The following is a 21,137-nucleotide window of genomic DNA, read 5'->3' as shown; positions in this document are numbered from 1 at the left end:
AACAGCTTGTGCAATGAAATAATATAAAATCGTACGATACTCTTTTAAACAGAAAAGATAACGGTTTATGGTAACCAAATCGGTGAACTTCCCGCGAGGACAATCAATTCGCGCGATTCGTTTCGACACTTTCAACGATATTCGCAAAACTTGTCAAAATAAAAGATAATTTCGTCAAGTTCCACTGGAATCAACGTAAAATCGCCTGAGTGTAATTAATGTCGTGTTTGTACTCGTGTGTAATTAGTTTCCTATGTGAGAATTTATTTTCATCGTGTCCATTTCATCGATTACAATTTATTATTAAAAACAATTACCTGATCATAGAATCGATCGATATATCACGCTAACATCTTTCGGATGAATTTTGGTAAATTAATCACCAGATATTTCGATATCGATCTTAAAATTGAATAATTCAGATAAAAACCGTAGAAGTGAATTTATTGTGCTCGTTAAAATTTGATCCGTCTCGGAACATTAATTATAATATCAATAGTGTCTTTCGTTACGCTCTAAACACGTTTCGTAGTAGATTCAAAAGTATCGCCATTCTCTGCTTTCAAAAATATTACAATACGTGTTACTGACTTTCTATAATAGCGACTTGACCAATGCTACCGCAGCGGATAGACTAAGAAATTTCTTCTAACAAGCATACCAATTGTCACTACTTAACAATTTATTCTGAAATCTAAAAATAAGCGTCTATTCGCTTTCCAATGATAAATCGCATCGGCGTAATCGGCATCGTTTTTCGTTTAAACTTGTTTTCTCATTTCGTTACTAATTTGTTCGTAAATACGTTGCCGTTGACAGAGACAAATATTTGCCGATATTTTACCGTCGTTTTGCATTTCCTACATTCCACGGGACACACGCGAGAACGAGCACGATAATCAACCACGGTGCGTGTACACTGTACACGATACGCTCGTACACGAAATAATCCTCAACACAGCCAACTAATTACATAATCGGCCGCGTATCGTTTTTTAGATATCGCAACATCAAATCAACCACGATTATAATTTATAACCTGGCGTGTCCGAATGAATTACATTAACTCTCGATTTTACCTTTACGTAATACGTGGATTACACGAAGGCGTTAGGAACCCTAAGGCGATCGACGATCGAACTCGCACTTTGGTCTTCGTGAAAGCTTCAACTCTGTCATTCATCTTTTATACTCGGATTAATGGAGGGATAATAAGAAGGAAAAAATCGGAGAAAAATACTGTGTATTTACTTTTATTGTTAGCGAGTAACGATCGAGTAATTGGATAATTAAATGGTAATAAGATGAAATCTGATTGAAGGCTCGAAGAAGATACTATTTTCCAGAGGTTTAACTCTTGTATTCATCTTCTGTATTGCGAATGATGCAACGAACATATAAATATCTATTTTTCGTAAGCAACGATTAGTTATTTCTGTAATTGTATTTTTCATTCCTAATTGGTTAATTAAGTGATGATAAGACGAGGACTGGGTCGAGGACTCGAATTCATGAAAGACTTGACGGGGTCATTCGTCTTCCATCTTCGAGGATAATTTACTTTCGAAGAAGAAAAATATGTAAAAAAATAAAACTACAGAAATATTTATTTACGTCGAACAAACGTGATCACAGACAAGATTTATATATATAGTTTCGGGAAAATGATATTTTTTAATTTCACGAATGAATTGTTTAGACCAATTCGTGTTTTAATACAAACTTTACTTGAAAAATGTTAACGTTAATTAAAATTTAAATAACATCAAGATAAAACAGTTACTTTCTTTGAAAGGAAGTCCTGTTTTCAGTGAAATTTGTACGCTGCTATTCTATCTACATTTTAATTGAAGGGGGAGTACTTATTGTATTAACAGACGTAAAAAAGGAAATAAATAAAAAAAGAAAATAAAAAGATTTTAACTTTATTAAGCAAACATGATGTTGAACTATGCACGAGTCTTAATTGGGTGATTAAGCAGCAGCAAGGGGAAGTCTGGTTAAAGGTTTAAACGAACTTTCATCTTTTTTCGTTTTGCTTTTTCCTTCAGTGCACTATCAGCTTCAATTGAATGTTTGTTACGAATTTATTTTGTTTCAAATTCTTAAATGCCAAGGCTAATCGACCAACGAGAACAACTGGTCTGTCTTATCAAACGTGATTAACCCAACAAATGAATCGCTAATTTCAGGCCACTGACTGCGAAGTTCTTCTTCACGTCGAAGAAACACATTGTTTAATAAAGAAAGCCTGTTGATTTACAAGGAAACAAAGAGTTCCCTAGTAATCTATACTGACTTGTGCTTGGAGAATAATTTCGAAACACGAGACTATTAATTTATCGAGATGAATAGATTTTTTATTTGAGAATTTCGAGATCTATTTCAAAATTTCATTTATTTATCGCCATGATGAAATTCAATTATTGGGGTTAACGTTATCAAAATGCAGTAATTACCGTGATAATCTTATTGCTCGTGGATAAGTTCGGTGACATTGCATAATTTTCTTCGTCAACGTCGTTTCGTCAACAGCTTTCCTATCGACGCTGTTTTCAGCAATATATTCCTATCAGCGTTCAATATTTCAAACTTTAGTATCTTGCGTGAATCGAGGTTAATACTTTGCTTAAGCAATGAAATATTGTTTGCAAAATGATCTTCGATTTCGATCTGATACGAAAGAAAACTCGATATAAAGAATTCAAATAAATTGCAAAACAAGACAAGCAAACGATTCTCTTTCTGTCTTTGTAAGTCGATAAGAAAAAATCTCACAGATAATGGTTGCAGATTTCTGATACATTAGGTCTTCTGGTGCCTTTATCATTATCTCATGATATTATTAAATAAATTCTTACATAACATTCCATTAATCTTTCATCTTCCATTACGTAATAACCAATTTCTTGCGAAATAGATGGTATTTTTGTTCACTTTCTAACTTGAAGCGTATTTTTCATTTATATCGATAAACATTTGAATAATTAAAATACTACTTCATTTAGAACTCGAACAAGATCGTCCCACGTTATTACATATCGACTGTTGTTTATGCGAATGTTAGTGCCAGCGCGATTATTTCGAGGAAATTAATTGAAATTTTGACGGATATACCGATATGATATTGCTGCGAAGAATTTCTCTCGAGAATAATCGTTAAAATAACGTTATTTCAAATATCTCGTTAATGTTGTGTTATATTCAAGAAAATTAATCAGTATATCGTTGTTTTTCCCAAGCTAACACATGGATGATACACGGAAACGAGTGAAAGATGCATGAAAATTATATTTTTTATCGTATCGCGAGAAGCTGTTATAAATCGAGAATAAAAAATACCACTTGCCTATCGTAATATATAAATCTCAGAAATTTTATGATCGCGAACAAATTTTTATCGAAAAACTCGTTTGCAACTAGAACAGAAACCAAGCGTTTGTCATAATGTTTTCTAAAATACGTTATATTTCTTCTTATATCGTTCCAGAAAAATTCTAAGATATCGCGATGCCGGTAGCTACTTCCATAATTATTGATAAAATAATATAACAAATAATGATAACCATCAAACAAAAAATGAATCAGCTCGCACATAATAACAAATAAATTAACAAAATAGCGACATTATAAAGAAAACAAACATCTCGCTTAATGACGGCTTTTTAATACGAAACATGATTTCCAGCTTCCGACAAACGAAGACTCGATCCGCGACGAAGAAACTCTGTTAATGCCGCGAATGATTTATCGATACAAGATGCTCGGACGCGTGGAAATAGCTGTCGATCCCCCTTCGCTATCTCCCCTGTACCGCCATTCGGTTTGTCATTTCTCCAGCTAAGTATGTCAAAACAATTATGCGTATACCGGAGTTTATCGCGAAACCGGCGACCAACGATGCACGGACGAAGGTAAAGCAACGATTAGCGAGATATGTTAAGTGGAGCATCGGCGTTCTCAAGATCATTCGTCAATGTCGGATCCTTGGTGGACAAAGAGAATAAGAGGCACGGCCTCTTAACGACCAGTGGATCCTTCTTTTCTAATTAGACTCCGTTGGAGAGATTAGAGAACGTTACGAGAAATACTTGCACGTAGCGTCGTTTCTCTAGCATTTGGAAGTCTGTCGATGATTTATGGCACGGACGATTGAATTAGTAATCAGTAATTGTACGTGTAGTCTCGTTTTCGTGGGAGGGCTTTGATGGATTAAATCGAACGAAGATCAGGATTTTAGGTAGGACAGATACGATTATGGATTAACGTTGGATCTGGAAAGTAGTTTCGGTTGACATTGGTATTTTGATCAAATTAATCGAATCACGATAAAACCCTGAAGGGTCTATTTTTTAGGTAAAATTCTTCCTCGCTTTGATTTAAAGGGATTTCGGGTGGAAAGAGAAACGTGGGTGGACAAAGCGAAGCAGGAAAATGAAGGGAAAGAAAATTATAAGTAACTTTTCTACTCGTGCGTTGATCAAAATTCTTCCATTTAACAGATAATCCAAGACTGTTATACGATATCGTACACCTAAATTCCTCTGACACAGGAATGCATGGAATTAATAAAAATTTATTCTGCGTTAAAATTCTTCGCCCTCGCAATGTTATCGTAAGATCGCAAAAAATGAATACCAATGAACAGGCAAAAAGTAAATGGCGGTCTATTGGATTCGATCTTAATCTAAATCAAACTTAGATGCGATATAAATTATCCAATCTACGTGCATTGTAATTATTATTCCAATTACCGGTGCACGGACCGTTCTTCTCGACTAATTAGACAGATTCTGTCATTAATCGCAATTAAACGATACGTAAACTCGATTTACGATTATTAGCCGCGAGGACACGGCGACCAGGCTGTCGATAAATCAGTCGTCAGGTCTTTCAGTCTCGTAAATTATACTGATTAAACGACAATCGATTGGTCACAAGCCTGTTGATCGATTCATTTCGTCGCGGTTGAAAGATCCTGTGGATACATGATTGGCGGTCTCCTTTGCGTTCGTGAATTTCTGCGCGCGTTCAGCCTTGAAACGATTAGATACGTTCAATAGCTATGAAAAGATTCGCTTTTTTTAATTGTCGTGGGTGAACGAGTGTATCCGAGGCATGAAACGGCGTGATTAAAGACACGTGGTGAGAAACGAGGAGATTCGAAGTTATTAAAAGCTTGTGCGACCGATAATATTAAAAAAAAAAAGAAAAAATCGATTAAAATATGCTCATTTTGCTTTTTAAATAATTCGGTCGGATCCGATCTATTTACGTGTCTCATATATTTGTTCGGTAGTTTATCCCAGGTGGAAAAATGGCTATTGTTGTATAGATTCTAAATATTTACCGTTATGATGCAACGAATCTGTTGGGGTTTGCTGTTCCAGAATGTAGAACTCTGGTATGTTATATAATTTCGAAGCTTCAAGGTTTGAAAATCCTGCAACTCTGAGATTTTACAGCTCTACAATTTTAAACATTTTAAAGCGATAGGCGTCGAATATCATAATAGATGTCAATATCTGCTGGCACAAAGTGTATACGATTCTTAATGAGACGTAACATACAGTGGAATCTTTTCTCAACAATAGCATCGTAGTATATAAATTACTCAACGCCAGCGTTCGGAACAAAAATACTTGTATAAGCGTCTAGCACGTAAATCAAACTCCACAAATACTTCCCCCACCTACAGCTAAAGAAAACAAATCCATACACCATCCTGCAGCTTCCCTCGATTTTTTAAAAACGGGCAACCTTATCCCCGAGCCTATTTCCATGTCCAAAAAGGTACCCTACACGAACTACGGCCAAACGGTTCTTTTAATCAACGATAAATTTCACGTTCGAAGCCCCGAGTCCATAAACTTTCTTCCAAATATACCGTCGTATTCTAATACCTTGGGAACTCATCTTCGTTGGTCCATGAAACCAATAAAGTCGAGCCACCCAGCTGGAGACATTCCGGTTAGGACCATGAGAGAGTTTCGATAGCCCAAGTATACGAGTGATCGTAAACATAGAATCCACGACACGTGCGATCTTTGTACCGTGGAATTTAGCTGATGGAGAATTAGCCGGCAGAGAATGTGATATATCGACTGTGGATCTTTTGTGGGTAGATGCAATTAGGCGCGTAATATGTACGTAATACGCGAGGGTATGTAGAACGTGTAGAGTACGATGCTCGTAATGATACTTTGTGCGCGAAATATTGGGGTGCCAACTAAATGATTGCGGGTTTTGTCATTACCACCTAATGACAAAATCCGTAATCACTTAGTTGCCAACCCAATAATTCTCCACTTAGATTTCGTTTTCATAATTATCTTCATGGAAATATAAATTTGCACGTTATTTAATAATTCAATGATATATAAAACGCATTATGGATGATGATAGAATGAAGCTTGGTACTTGAGGAGTTAGAATGGCAAACGATGCGAGTATGAAGGAAACAGAGAATCTTGTGGTAGGGAAGAATGTAAATTCTACGCAGAGTACGGTGGAGAAAGTTAATTACAAATAAAAGTGAAAAATGAAATCGATCTCTGTTTGAGGAATTGATACCGTAAACGACGTAATAATCAGAAATGTAAGAAACGATACTTTTTGTTGGGAAAGATATAAATTCTATATTCACGGTTAGAAGAGCAGTTTGCTACAATGAGCAAATGGCCAGTGCAATAAAAATTATTTTTACATCTGGGAATTTGTAACTAGTTGTAACTATTAGGCACGTTAACAATTCTATTTGCTAGGATATAATAGAAAAAGATTTGTCAGAAAGGAAAGACACAGTGGTAGGAGAAGATTGGAAAATCCCCAGTAGTATAAGACCATCGTCAGAACTACTATACGCACAGACTACATTTCGTGGTTCTCTTTGAAATCCCTTGCGTCTAAGCTGAATAATTCTTTGTGCAACTACTTCTGAATATTCGATTCTTATTTAACTGTACGTTCTAACAATATATTTTTGGCACTTAGAAAAGCAACAAAAGATCTCTGTACTCGAGAAAAAGTTCACTTTCTGGATCAACAAAATTCCCAGGGAAGAGCGTAAATCGTCTTTAAATCTACATGAAATTAATTCTACGAATCACAGCAATTATCAGCTTATTCTGAGAAATAGTACCTTGAAATAAAAAAAAAGAAAAAAGAGAAAGACACGAAACCCGTTACTATTCTTATCAAGCTGACACGATCCACACGCTACTATTAATTGTTATTAAAAAATTAATACACAATATCGATATTCGTCTAAGTAAAGATGAACTGTAAAACTTGTAACCCTTCGTCTGAAACGTCGTACGCGATCAGCTTCTTCGCGAACTCCCTAACAGTCGTTAAAGAGCGATAAGTGGACACGCAAAAAGGATTTTCGTTTGACCTTGGAGTTTGGACGAAAGATGTCGAAGTTGTAAAATGCTGGCAGCTCGTGCGAGAGATATTGCTGGCAGACGTTTAACTTCTGGTGCGTAAACATTTTTGTCAGGCCGCGGATCGCCACCTCGCAGCGGGATATATCCGTCGTTCGCTTGTAATTTATTTCTAAGGTGGCTACGGCGAAAATAGCCGAAGCTGTACGCGCACTCGGTCTACCGTCTATCGGAATCGCGAGATATCGTTCGATGCTCTTGAAGTTTACGCTAATGCGTTCCTCGTAACTCGCCTGTTACTATATTTCACGAAGATGAGAACGAATCGATTGAGAACGCCAGTGGAAACGAAAGAAGGTAGAATTAACTGTTGAGTAGTAGGTACCTGTTAAGATAGCTGTAACTCGCTGAGCTCCAATATAGGACTGTTTATGGTTGCAGTTCCGTGTATTTCACACCTGCAGAGTTTTTATGTTTGTTAAGGATGGTTCAACCAATAAAGGGCCAAGCAATACATAATTTATTATTGCGTTGTAAGTACTTCAATTTCTTCGAATTTCATACGATCTAGAAGAATTTAAATGGAGGGAATACCAACGAAAAATATGTTTCCAATGATAAACGAATTCTTGGAAATATTTTCAGGCTCGCAATGTCTTCTTATTTCTCGATATTTTCTATGTTACTTGGCATTTCAATGTTTTTAAGATCTTTAGAGCTACTTAGTTTTCTATTATCTTCCAGTTTCCTGATTTTTGCTTTATCTTCCTAAAGTTTGTACACTTTTTGCTCTTTAGATTTTCCATCTTCCTTGGACTATCGCTTCATATTTTTAACGACTCCATCCACCATAAAAATTTGCTTCAATCACGCAACAAACCGCGTCTCATTTATATCGTGCAATTTTATATTTATAATTTATAGAATCCGAATCGCACGACGAATGTGTGTTTATTAACTTTCGTCGAACGAGAAGACACGAAAGAGAAGATATTGTTTGACATCCAAACGTTTCATCCGAGAACTCGAGCAGCCAAACTGCAATCCCATTGGTAGCAAGAATCCAGAGAATCCACCGACAAGATTTATGCCCTGCAGATTTATTCCCATCGCGAGTAACAAAAAGATTCAAGCTCGTTAGAACAGACTTCCAATGCCAATTTCCTCGTGCTGTTGAAATTTTGTTTTAACCGAGAAACGTATTTCAGTCACGCGCAAGTAGGTTGCTGCTATTTAGTCGCATGAAAATTCCACCGTGATCCGGAATTAAAAGCGGAACAGAAGAGCTGGACAACTACACGACCAACTGCGCGATATTCCAAAACGACCGACTCGTCTGCTCGGTCTATTTTGTCCCCTGGGTAATTTGGCTGGCTGTCTGCTCGCATTATCCTGACCTGGGATAAAAGCGCTAGATGACATCGGTGTGCCGGAAGCCTGTGTCCGTAGAAAACCGGCTGAATCGCTCGTCTCTCTGGTCTGCCTTTACGCTTTTCGGTGATATAATAAAATATTTTTCAGTATAACCAACCGTACTACTAAATGGAATTCTAGTGAACTCTGTTTGCAGAATGATAAAAGGAAAAGTAGCTATGGCTTTAAGAATTTGGAGTACTCGACAAAACGTGTAAATAAAAGACACTTTCAGACTCTGTCATTCCCAAATTGCGTACTATGAGGTAATACTAGAACAAACGATGTTACAGCAAACAATTGCCACAGTTTTCTATAAGAAAAACTGTTGCAAAATGTAACTGTTTATAAAGTTAGGATTCTAAGCAACTGTTGCTTGAATTTATATATGTTGTCTTTCTCTATTTGTCGAGGCAATTTGAATTTTCACAAGACTATTTCGCAGTGTATTAGTTTCTTCGAAATTAATAATCGAGATTGTAAATCACTTTTTATTAAAGAGAAGGTTTAACTTAGTTTCTTCGCGTGGGGTTTCACGTATAATGGGTGCGTAGAATGTGTAAAAGTTGAATGGATTAATTCGATTAATTAAATCGTCAGACTAAGAAAAATTTTCCCTAAATGCATATACATATTTTAACGTAAATAGTCACAAGCAATTCGTCCATAATTTTTCTGTCTGTTAATTCCTACGAGTATTCCGTTCTAAATAACTGACTTTAAGCCAATGAATTCTCTAATTATTCTGAATAATGTACACGAAAAACTTCATGTATTATTTCACATAACGTAATCAATGCAAATTGCGATTATTATTAATGAAAATTTTCTCCTCGGAGCATCCGCATTTTTAATTTACATGCCAACAGACACGCGTCAGACAGATCTGACAACGACTCGATATCACACTCGCGTCGTAAAGCCACGCATCGTCTCGCATCCACAGCGCAGATTCGCAACATCTTGCACTATATTTCATTTTCGCGTTCGATCTCCGTACGATCACCCCGGCTCTTTGTCCGATCGTTACGAACGACCAGTCCCTGACTTTTATTCCCCGAATAACATCCGCTTGGTCGACGCGTCGGGGAAAACGGTCGAAAGCTCGCCTGATCGCAAAAGACCGAAATGTTTATGCAAGAGTTGGCGAGAGAAGAGAGTCGGATGCGTGCGAGGGTGCAGCCTCTTACACTTTGAACAATGTCGTCCAGTTCAACGACACGTGGTGTATTGGCGCCGCTAGTCTGGCGAAACAGACGACACACAGTTTGCAAAACCGCTTCTAGCTCGACGTTCTTCATTTTCTTTTGCGCGTCGTCGACGTTGAACCACGCTTGGTGATTAGCAAGCGTCTCGCGAGACGCTACGGTTTATTTGAATTTTGTGCGAAACAGGAAGCAACTATTTGCTGCAACGTGGCCACGGGACTCTTTGCATCTTTCGTGGCTTATGGCATCGGTTTCTAGAATAGGTTCGCATATTCTCCTGAATGGGATATTTTCCTAGGCCATACGTAGAATGTTGATGATAGACGCAGAGGCTAACAAAGAGAGAATTATTATGGAAAAGAAACGTGCGCGCAGAATATGAAATTTTAGGTTTGACGATAGATCAGGAAGATCTTTCTGTAAAAGCTTTTATCAAAGCGTGTTATTTCTTCGCGCGATATCTATCACATTTGTGTACTTATCAATGTACGAAGTAAGAATATTTTATAGCAAATCTTGTTACAGTACGAAGGTATATTCAGTTTCGGTAAGAAGATATAGATAGAGTTCTTGTAGCCTTGTTATTTGTTTGAAATTATTTGAAATTTCGGATTACGTTAAATATTTCCTAGAGACGTTGCATTGTCTTCAAAGTAGCATTTAATTCGTCTCCGTGGTATAATAAACTTGCAATTCGCCGTTGAAACTTACAATCAATGAAATTGCGATTATTACAAGCCATCTTAGTTATTAGAACGGCGTTAAATTAGTTTACATAAGATCGAATCTTTTGAAATTCCTCAAATTCCTTCAGTGTTCCTCGAACACTGAAGATTCTTTTGCTCGCGCGAAATGTTACAGACAAATGGAAACATTCAACGAAGGAATTTTGAAAAGAAGAGATACGAGGTATCGATCAATTGTCACATTTGGTTGCGCGTGGTGTTGGGTCAAAGTTTTCATTGCCCTTCAGATCAGCAAAAATGAAGTCACGTAGACGATGGAACGAACTTACGATTGGTTACGTTCTGAGAAGTTCGTCTTCCTTTTATCGCCAGTTTGTCATACAAAGCATCTATCAGTGTTCAGTGATGAGAATTGCTTGATCTTCCCCATATTCACGTGATCGACAACGCGTGTCGACTGGCTCGTATGATACAACTATGTATCGTCTGTCGCTCACCCCATATCCTGTATCCTGTGTCGGGATATCGGATTATCACGCGGTAAGCGCTTTTTCTTCTGCGGTTCTGCGTTGCCGCCGCCTAGTCCTTTTAGAATCGTTTTCTCATCGTGTGTCCCGCTTCGACTTCGTCGCCTGCCAACTACTCCGTATCTCGTTTCTCATGAAGTTAATGTAGTTTCTTTGCTTTATCTATGAGAAGCTTTTGCTACTGCAACTTGTAAGAGTTTAATCCTTCCATTGCTGCAGCTGGATTGCCACGACTTTCAGTGTTCTCTTCGTTGAAATAAGAAAATGAATTATAAATTAATTTACGAAACAGACTTCATATGAAAAATTTCTCATTTACTTTCAACAAGATTTTCACGCTCTTTCGCGTATCCGCTTTATCGATATTTTATTGTTCTTTGGTTTGGATTCCTAAGAGTATTGAAAGCGTAGTCTAAATGTCGGCTGAATTATAAAATATAGATGAATCTTGAGTTTAATGGGAATTCTTAATTTATATGATTTAGTAACTCCGTAGAATTTCTTAAGTAAAAGTTACTTTTGTATTTCGAATAACTAAGAAGAAAAGAATCGCGAAAACAATAAAACGATAAAATGTATAGTGAAAGAGATATCGAATTAGAAAAATTGCAGCAGAATCTACATATCAAAATTTCTCAGTCTCATCGAAACGGACAATTGTAAATTTTATATTTATCAGAAGTTGATCAAGTTTTTAAAAAGATCTGGGAAAACGATAAACACGGTAAAACGCAAGTCCACTTTTATCAAAGAATTGCAAGAATTCTAAGTTACGAATGATATTCCGGTAATGTTAAAATCAGTAATTCTCAGAAACATACCTGTTTGTTGCAAATTCTTTTTCTTTTTTGCTGGCCACTGATATCCCATAAATCCCTGTCACTCCCGTTCGTGAGTCAAGGATCATGCGGTGTTGAAAGAGGCTTCTGAAATGAAAGCAGCAATAAAAAGGGTTAATTTTTACGAGTCGTTTAAGTGAAACGTGGTTTCACGGATGGTCGTCAAGGTCGTGTGAAAGAAAGGTCGAATGTCTTTAAAGAAAAGTATTTGATTTCTTGGTTGACCGCATATTTCTCGCGGCCGTAACACAGACCCTTCGTTCTTTCACGCGATAAGTTTCTCGATGAAGTGGCCTGCTTCCGGAAAGACTTGCACTTCGACGAAAGCCATACTCCAATGATTCTTCGAAATTCAATTAGTTATTCTCTAGATCCTAATAATAATTACATAATAAATATTTTATAACAATCCGCTATATTATTTGTGTATATATATCATCGACTCTCATATTATCGAAATTTTAATTTAATCGTCGTGGTGAATCTTTATTTTTATTCAGAAACTTAATAGGTTCAAGTATATAATTTAACGAACAATTGTACAGCGCAGGAAAGATATTTGGTAAATAATTTCAGACATTTTACAACTTTCCAAAGTTCTAAAATTGCATGAAACTTGGCATTACCACGAGGTACGTAAAATGCAATACGGAAGAGACATACAATAGAGAAGAAAACTTTAACAACGGAAGGAAGATTAATGAAAGATGTAAAACGAAATTCTAACAGCCATTTCAAGGTATAAACATACCGGAAAGAATATCAACGATATAGCGAAACGCGAGGGAAGATAAGAAGCCTTAAGATTGAGCGAATTCTCCACAAGTGAAAATCAGGAAGGTGGATTAATAATAAATTCTCTTAAATGTAAGTGGCTTTTCAAATTCTAAAGACGTTGCAAGATTCTGAGAGGCATATTATGTCAGAATTGTATTCGTAAACTATTCACCGATAATCTATGGTAACGCTTCGCATGACCTAGTCTCTTTAAACGAGATTAGCATTTCCAGCCCTATTAAATTGCCTACATACAGCTTTATTGATCTGGCTCGAGCAACGAATAATAGAGACATTGTATGGATCAGAGCCAATCACGTCGGCCAGTTTAGCCGTTTTACGATACGATAGAATACGAATAACACGATTAAGTCAAAGACGATATCGCACCTTGTATAATTTCTATATATATATGTATATATATATATCGGTGTCTTGTGGAATTGTTCGATTGTCCGCAACATGTTACGATTTTATTTTTCCGCTTCACCTGGATGTTGCCGGATGCGACGTTCTATAACGCTTTACGTTCCTATTTTAAGTGTTGAAGTCGGAGAAAGAGAAGATAGAAGATCTTGTAAATTCAACCAACATGAAATTGGAAATCATTCCTTTCGTTATTATATCGGCTCTGACGTAAAATCATCGGATTACAAGTAATCAGAACGAATTTCGAGTTAAATTCGAATCGATTTGAGTTGTAAATTGTGGATCGCAAGGAGTTGATATAATTTGCTGTGAGTTATAACTTGTAATGACTAGAGCGCGGATATTTATGCAAGTTCGTATTTTTACGAATATAATTTAAAAGAAAAAAAGAACGGAACTTAGAGAGAAATTTATTTCATCTAATAAACATCCTACGAAATACTACTACACTTTGCATATTTCGTATATTTTATTATACCTTTTACACGTTCTGTACATTTTTGCATCTTCAGATTTCTCACAAACGCATAACTCACATTGAAGCGTCAAAGAATCGCCTCGCTTTCCAAGAAATTCACTAAACCAAACACTCGCACAATGCACGAGTGTCGTCTAATAATCATAATCGCTGCGCTTGAAACGGAAGCAGAGCTCCCATCCTCTATTAAGCGGAGGTCCACTGTTCGCGTATCTCTGTACTCGGTAGGCGAACAGCATAATCGCTGTGGACGCTGTCCTAGCCTCGCCGAATCCCTTTTTCTCGGTTGGATCGTAGCCGTGCGTCGTTATGCAATTGTACAATGCGCACGGTGTCTGTGTCGCCCACGCGTCGACATTTAGTAAGCGCGTTTAATCTCCTCGGACGTGACGTAAAGTCCCTTTGTTCCGCGACATGGTCCACGATACTAAGCGAGTGGGACGTCAAAATTTCTCCTCTCATTGTTCGGCTGCAGCCGGCTTTAGGCTGCACGCTTAACGAACCGCGGTAGCAAAACGTTTGATCATTATCTACGATGAAATTTTTGGAATAGAACCAGGCATCTGTGTTGCGTATAATTTCTTCGTTCGTTGGGATCGAGTTTACTTGGCCAAGGTTTGCTTCACAGAGACAAGATACTTACAATGCCTGGGCATCTTTGAGACGTTCAAATTAGGTATAAAAATCAATAACTTTCCGAGTTTTTATGGGAATCGTAGACGAGTCTCGAGGGAAGGTAAAACAGCTTGGAATCGCGTCGAGTAAAGCTTGGTTTTCTAGATGCAGATTGTGAAAAAGAGGAAATTGGCCGAGGAAATGTATAGGTTTCTCTAATACAGGACGAAAGAAATTTCTGTTGTATGGAAATGCATGAATCGAATCGTTTACGTGCAAGAAACTTAGCTAACTCTATCGTAGCTTTAAATTTCCAAAAAACTGTGAAAAAGTTCTCAGATATTTATCGGTATCTTTAATATATGCGAAACTTATACAATTTTAATCTTTCGATAAAAATAGAACGGTGGAATTTCGTTCGAGTCTTCGACGAGCCAGTTTGCATACAGAGCGTCGTGAAAAGTCAAAATTTCATTTCTTTCTTATTGTAGCTGAGTCTTGAAAATCGTAACAAATATTGTAATAGGTAATAAGTAAACCATTTTTAGTTCGTCCAAACGAGTCTTCCTTATCTACTCGCAAGTACACGAACTACGTTTCATCGTGTTGCGAACAATGCACGAAACAATGTACCAGACAGACGTCTATAGTTTGTACGTGGAGACGCCGACAAAAATCGACCAGGTTATCGGTTGACCCGCGATTCTTATTCTGGCCGCGAATCGCGTTAATTAATTGCACGAGTTAAACGATCGAGTATCTCCAGTTGCGACGTATTCGTCGATTGGGTCGCGTATCACAAACGTTTACGAGGATTATCTGCAAGTTTGTCCAAATATTGTTTCGAGGATGAGTTGCGTTAGGTCACTACAGTTTATGAGGCATGTCGATGGGATCGTGAAATCGAAGATTTATGTTTTGTAGGATGTTATTGAATTTTTATGAAATTAGAATATAAGAATTAATAGGAAATAGGATAAGATAAAGTACGTATTTAATACGTATGTAAAAATACGTTTTATTTAAATATTACATTTTATTAATTTTACGAATATAATAAATTTTTATAGCGGAGTGTAAAAATTGTATTTTTTCTTTTTGTAAAAGTAGAATAAAATTATCTTATGGAATGTGACAGGTCCGTTTGCTAAAATACCTATAAGAAAAAATATAAAAAGTTTCTAGGACGTGTTTTTGAATTAGCGTAAGTGTTCATCAACTTTTGGATCCTTTTTTTTTCTTTAGCAAAAGCAAACTTCTCTAGTCGAATTAAAATATTTTTAAATAACCGATTCGATATTAATTTATATTAATAAAATGCTAATGTAATAGCCTGTAAGAACAGCATGTAATCGACGTGAAATAACAAACTAAATGAATTACTTAATGTTTCATTATGTTTACAATTAACTGGATATTTAATAGTAATATTCACCCGTTATATGTCGTTCATTTAAGTAGGTAAGAAGGATTTGATTTATGATGGCGATAATGGAAAAAGTACTCTACTAAAAACCTGTTTTAATTTGCATTTCATGAATGAAGTATTACTCTAAGCTACCTACTAAGATTACGAAAATCGTGCTATGGAGCTATCCGTAACTATTGTATAATCAGATACATACGTGTGTACAAGTGTCTTTAAGCCACTCAGGTCATTAACGAGGATTACATTGAACACAGAGGTACTTGATATTAGAAAGCTAGGTCGTTGCTACTGCACTTCTACCTCATTCAGACATTCAGTCTTCCACTGATTTTCTATTTGTAATTGATCTACCAATCTATAGAATTTCTTGTAATTTAACCCAGAAATTAAAATCTACAAAAAGCTGTCGATTAATAAAATATCAGTGTACGACACGAATATAAAGAAATTTTAATTAGACGAATATATTAAGTTGTCTCGACGGTTCCTTTCGTTTTATAAGGAAATAATAGATGCACAAGGTTTTTTGTTTTATATTATTTTATTATATTACATATGCAATAGATCAAAATGCATAATATGTAAATAATATGAGACAAAAAATATTGTGCATCTATTATTTTCTTATGAAACGAAAGAAACTTTTGGTGGCAACGTGATAAAAGATATTCATATGTTTCAGATTATTTCATTCTCAATCTAGTCGATCAGTTTCAAAAATGATACATATATAAATAATTTTTCATTATTTCAAACGATATAGAGATATCAAAAGATTCAGATTACTTTCAAACTACTTAATCTACAATAATTCAATATCTCGATTAATCCTTAGCAGAGACTAAGTAGAAACTCAGCAGAAACAAATTTTATTTCAGATCAGGTAATTTTCAAAGAATTTCAATTACTTCAGCTCGGTCAATCGATCATTTATTCAATTGGTTTTGTTAAACTGCCACGAACACGAGCGAATTTTATTTCACATCAGATAAACACGAAAGAATCTCAATTATTTCAGATCACTCGATGCTCGACAATGCAATTCAAACACAAACAAATGGTAATTATTTCGAATGAGACAAACACCAAAGAATCTCGATCATTTCAAATCACTCAATTCTCGGTAATCGAATACCTCGGTAAATTCTTAAACCGCAGCCACACCTAATTAGTCAATAAAATTCCAAAAATTGCTCGATCAATGGAATCACCTATTTGCATATAAAAAGCCACCGACGACTACTATTGCAATTCTTCCGCACCTATCGCGACCTATCTGCCTCAGATTTATCGATCTAGAGCTTTCAAGGAAATCTCACAAGCCGATCCCCATTAATCTTTCAACACGAGTGAAATATTCCACGATACACTTCCTCCTCGAACAAAAGTGCAGGGAAAATCTGCATCGGTGTTTTTCCAACTTCGAATGCCATCGCTAATCGTTTACTTGCATCGTGTTCAGTCATCCGTTTTTGCGCAATTAGATCGCACGACAATACTTTGAACGTCCTCCGTACGACAGTTCTATGAAAAATTTACAGTACGAAACAAAAATATAGTAGTTGGAATGCACAAATAAGCAGAGAAATATTTCCGACGTTATTGGATAGACGGTGAGTCAATGAAAACGATGAAGTTCAGCTACTGATTTTATAAACGAATGTTTGAAGTATAATTTATTGTATTTCAGATGGCTCATTGCATATATCATCATGCATTTTTATTCTTGAATATGTTATAGTTCCTGAATCATAAAGATATATAGTTACTCATTAATGTTTATAATTTTCGGTTCTGTTTCAAACTTTACCCGTATAATCACGATACTTGAACATCGTAATAACACTAATGAAATTTCAAAATCTGTGTACGCGTAATTTCATATCGTAATAAAGGTGTGTAAAAGAATTCGAATATTTTTTCGAAGTATTTCGAATAATAAGAAATATGTGTGAGATTTTGTATATATAGGCAACAAACGTACGAATACTTCTGTCTTTTACTGTACGTGAGTTCCGCGCCATTTTTCCAATTATCGGCCGGCTAATCAACCTGACGTCTAATCAATGTCATGAAATTTCGTCTTCTCTTCCGTTCAATCGATGTGGTTATCTGAAAGCCAGGAAATCGCTTGTCGTTGGAAATCAGCTTAATGAGCTTGCGTAACACGGATCGCTTGTACGTGGATCTGACTGGTTCGCGGAACGGATGAATCGCTGATAGATCGAATGGCAGAATTTTTTACGATCGTTTGTTCCTCCTCTTCGTATTTAATGAACGTCGAAGGTTGACGTTCGAGAAATTCGTCGAACGGATGAACCTCGCCCTTTTGCGGTTGTCTATCGAATCAGTCGTTCGATTAGTCATTTAAGGTTGGGATTTTATTATCTACAATATGATTCCCAGGCATTTAAACATTTTGTAACACTGATGACTTTAGTTACCACTTGGTTCTTTAACAGTCAGCGGATGTATTTCAAAATGGCATTTTTTCATCCGAGAAATAATTTCTGCATAATTTTACGTATTTAATATTTTCCACGATTAACCGATTTGTTACTATGTCAGCACAGGTAGATGAAATTTTCTCACAATCAGGACTTTGAGCATAACAATTTTTACGATACCTGATCCTATACACAATCCTCAACGATTTTAACTAATCTCGTAACTCCAGATTTAGGGAAATTGTCGAGGATACAAAATTGATCAACAACGTTTTTCCGATATCGTTTTGAACATGGTGAATCATCGGTAGAATTAAATGGACAGCATATACAAGATTCATACGAATCGTTGTTGGCCTCGGACGTATTAATGCAAGATTCAGCTTTGTTTCTTGCGATTTCGTTGCTGCTATTTTAACTGAACAGAAGCGAAGTGTTTGGATACTGAGATCAGTTTCTGTTGATGCAGTGTGACGAGTGCTTTAATCGAGAGCAAAAGTGCACAGTTGATGTGGCGATGGATATTGAGAAGCCTTCATAACGATATTTTTAATGTAATTGTTGGATTCTTCTTGAGAATGCGCGAATCGACCAGACGAATGACGTAGAACAGAAGTTTATCGACAGTGACGTTGAATCGCGCGATTTTGAATGAGAACATTCTTTCTAATTAATAGTTCTACACGCTGTTTAATTTTCCAAACTTATGGCAAAAATGCATGCAGCATAGCTAATAATAAGTTTGTAGGAAGATTATAAAACGTATTTTCTCGTCTATCTATCTGTGGTCGATTGTACTCGCACGTTCATCTGGGTCATTTGTTCTTCTCGATGATAGATCGACAATCAATCATTGGCGTTGTAGAATCGATGTTATTATGTTAAAGTAAAAAGTTTTTCAATATTCGAATAAAATGTTAATATACCGACAGTGACGTTTATTTCCTAATATTCGACTATTACTATAATGTTGTAATTATTAATTCTTTCATCGAAGAAATTCCGGGGCGTTGAGGTAGCACAGTAAATTTTCTTTGAGTTCGTCTTAATGCGACTTTTAGAAATCCTTTGTGTCTTCTACATTTTTATTTGATATTTATAGTTGCAAGAAATCTTTCGCTTCAAAATTTAGGAAATGTGTAACACAAAAAGGATTTGTAAAATTTGAGCAGGTATTTGTACGTATCCTTTTGCTTTGAATGGTATAAAATTAATGTATCGTTTCTGAATGACTTAAGGTATTTATCGACTATTTGAAAGGCAAAGAAAAGAGTATTGAGAATTTGCAGCAAAGAAGCGAATACTCGGATCGATTCCAAAACGCTCGATTGCGGTTTTCTAAACTTGCTGTGCAAAAAAGATACCACGATCAGTATAAATTCGGCGATTCAGCAATGTGTTGCGTTACAAGGGACAGTGGAGTGAACCAATTGGTTCGATATATCCAATGTTTATTTATAGTATTTCGTTTATACATACGCATGACCACTCGAGTCTTTCGAGTGTCGACAAAATGAAGTCAGAAACCGAGTATTTATACTTTGATTATGTACTTAGCAATAAGTATACGAGAAATTTGATCAGACTCGCATTATTGTTTAAATAATATTCTAACGCGTCAGGTTCTTATTTAACGAAGAATCGTCTACATCTCCGAAAGATATAAATTTTCACGATCTCAAAAAGTAAGGAACGTCTGTTGAACGATGTTCGCTTGTTGATATTCGCAAACTTTTTATCAGAGAAACTTTTACCGAAAAACGTATGAAAATGACGCAGGTAGATGCTAATTCAAAATTCAAACTGGAAAATATTAATAACCTACTATTAACTATAATGCATTAATTTATTTCTAATAACAATAACGAATAAATTTTACAGTGTTTGTCAAATGAAGATCCCATAGTCTCCGACCATTGAAATATTAAAAAAAAGAAACACTGTCAAATATCCTTCAAAATGGAAACATTTCCGTTTCTTTAACCCTGACGTTAACAAAACCCTATAATATTCGTTAAAATATTAAACGAAAAATAATTATCAAATATCTTAAAATACAAAATTTCTATATTTTTAACTGTAGTATTATATTAACAACATGATTCCGCAACGGAAAATGTTGCTGAACCAAGAATCGTGAAACCTCGTGCATCGTTCGAATGTCAAGCATGTGCGTCTCGATAGTCAAGGCTGATGAGATATCTGGAAATAATTTGGATTTTTCTTCTCGCTAGAAGAGGGTCAATTAATCGATTCCAAGTAGCCGCATTACGCAATGATCGTTGCTCGCTGTTCGCACGGGCGCCTTCTTTTTTCACGAGCTTATCGCACGAGCGCATGCTGTCTGGCAGAAAAAAAAAGAAAGAAAAAAGGAAAATACTCTGGCGATTAATTTTAATTTCAACAGCGAAATGCGGGGTCATCGCGCGTATTCCCGTTTAAATTTGTACCGTGATATCTTAATGCTGAATCGGCCTCGATAAGACAACCGTCGATCTATCGCCATGCAGAACGCGCAACGTTCGATACGTTTGTTCATCTGGAATACGATGAATTCTCAGCCAGATATTATGGCTTGTAAAAAACTTGTAATTTCGAAAGTTTGAGTAAGATTTAGTTAAGATATACGTGAGAATTTAGAAACTATGCCGTACAGCTGAAACAAAGGTCTGAGGCTTTGATGAGACTTCAAATGTTTGAATAAAAAAGTACTGTGGTGATAGATTTTGAGATGGAGGAAAGAAACTTAACAATTAGAAAAATAATCCAAAGTTAGAGAGGCATAATAGTTGCTTTTTAGATTCTACCATATTTTAAATGCCTCGTAAGTTTAGAAACGTTAGATCTGAGCCGTTGAACGTGATTATCGAGTACTCTGCTTAAAATATTACGTTTGTTTGTTAC

The 21,137-nt window shown here is 36.1% G+C and overlaps 1 protein-coding gene across 3 annotated transcripts in view; it reads left to right on the top strand.

The window, feature by feature from the left end:
• LOC122570646 (A disintegrin and metalloproteinase with thrombospondin motifs gon-1) overlaps window positions 1-21,137 on the top strand; it is a 176,326-nt gene that overhangs the window by 34,447 nt on the left and 120,742 nt on the right. The window lies entirely within an intron of this gene.

The sequence above is a fragment of the Bombus pyrosoma genome, linkage group LG9, assembly GCF_014825855.1.
Source record: "Bombus pyrosoma isolate SC7728 linkage group LG9, ASM1482585v1, whole genome shotgun sequence".
Lineage (NCBI taxonomy): Eukaryota > Metazoa > Arthropoda > Insecta > Hymenoptera > Apidae > Bombus > Bombus pyrosoma.
This window is presented reverse-complemented; position numbering and strand designations above follow the sequence as displayed.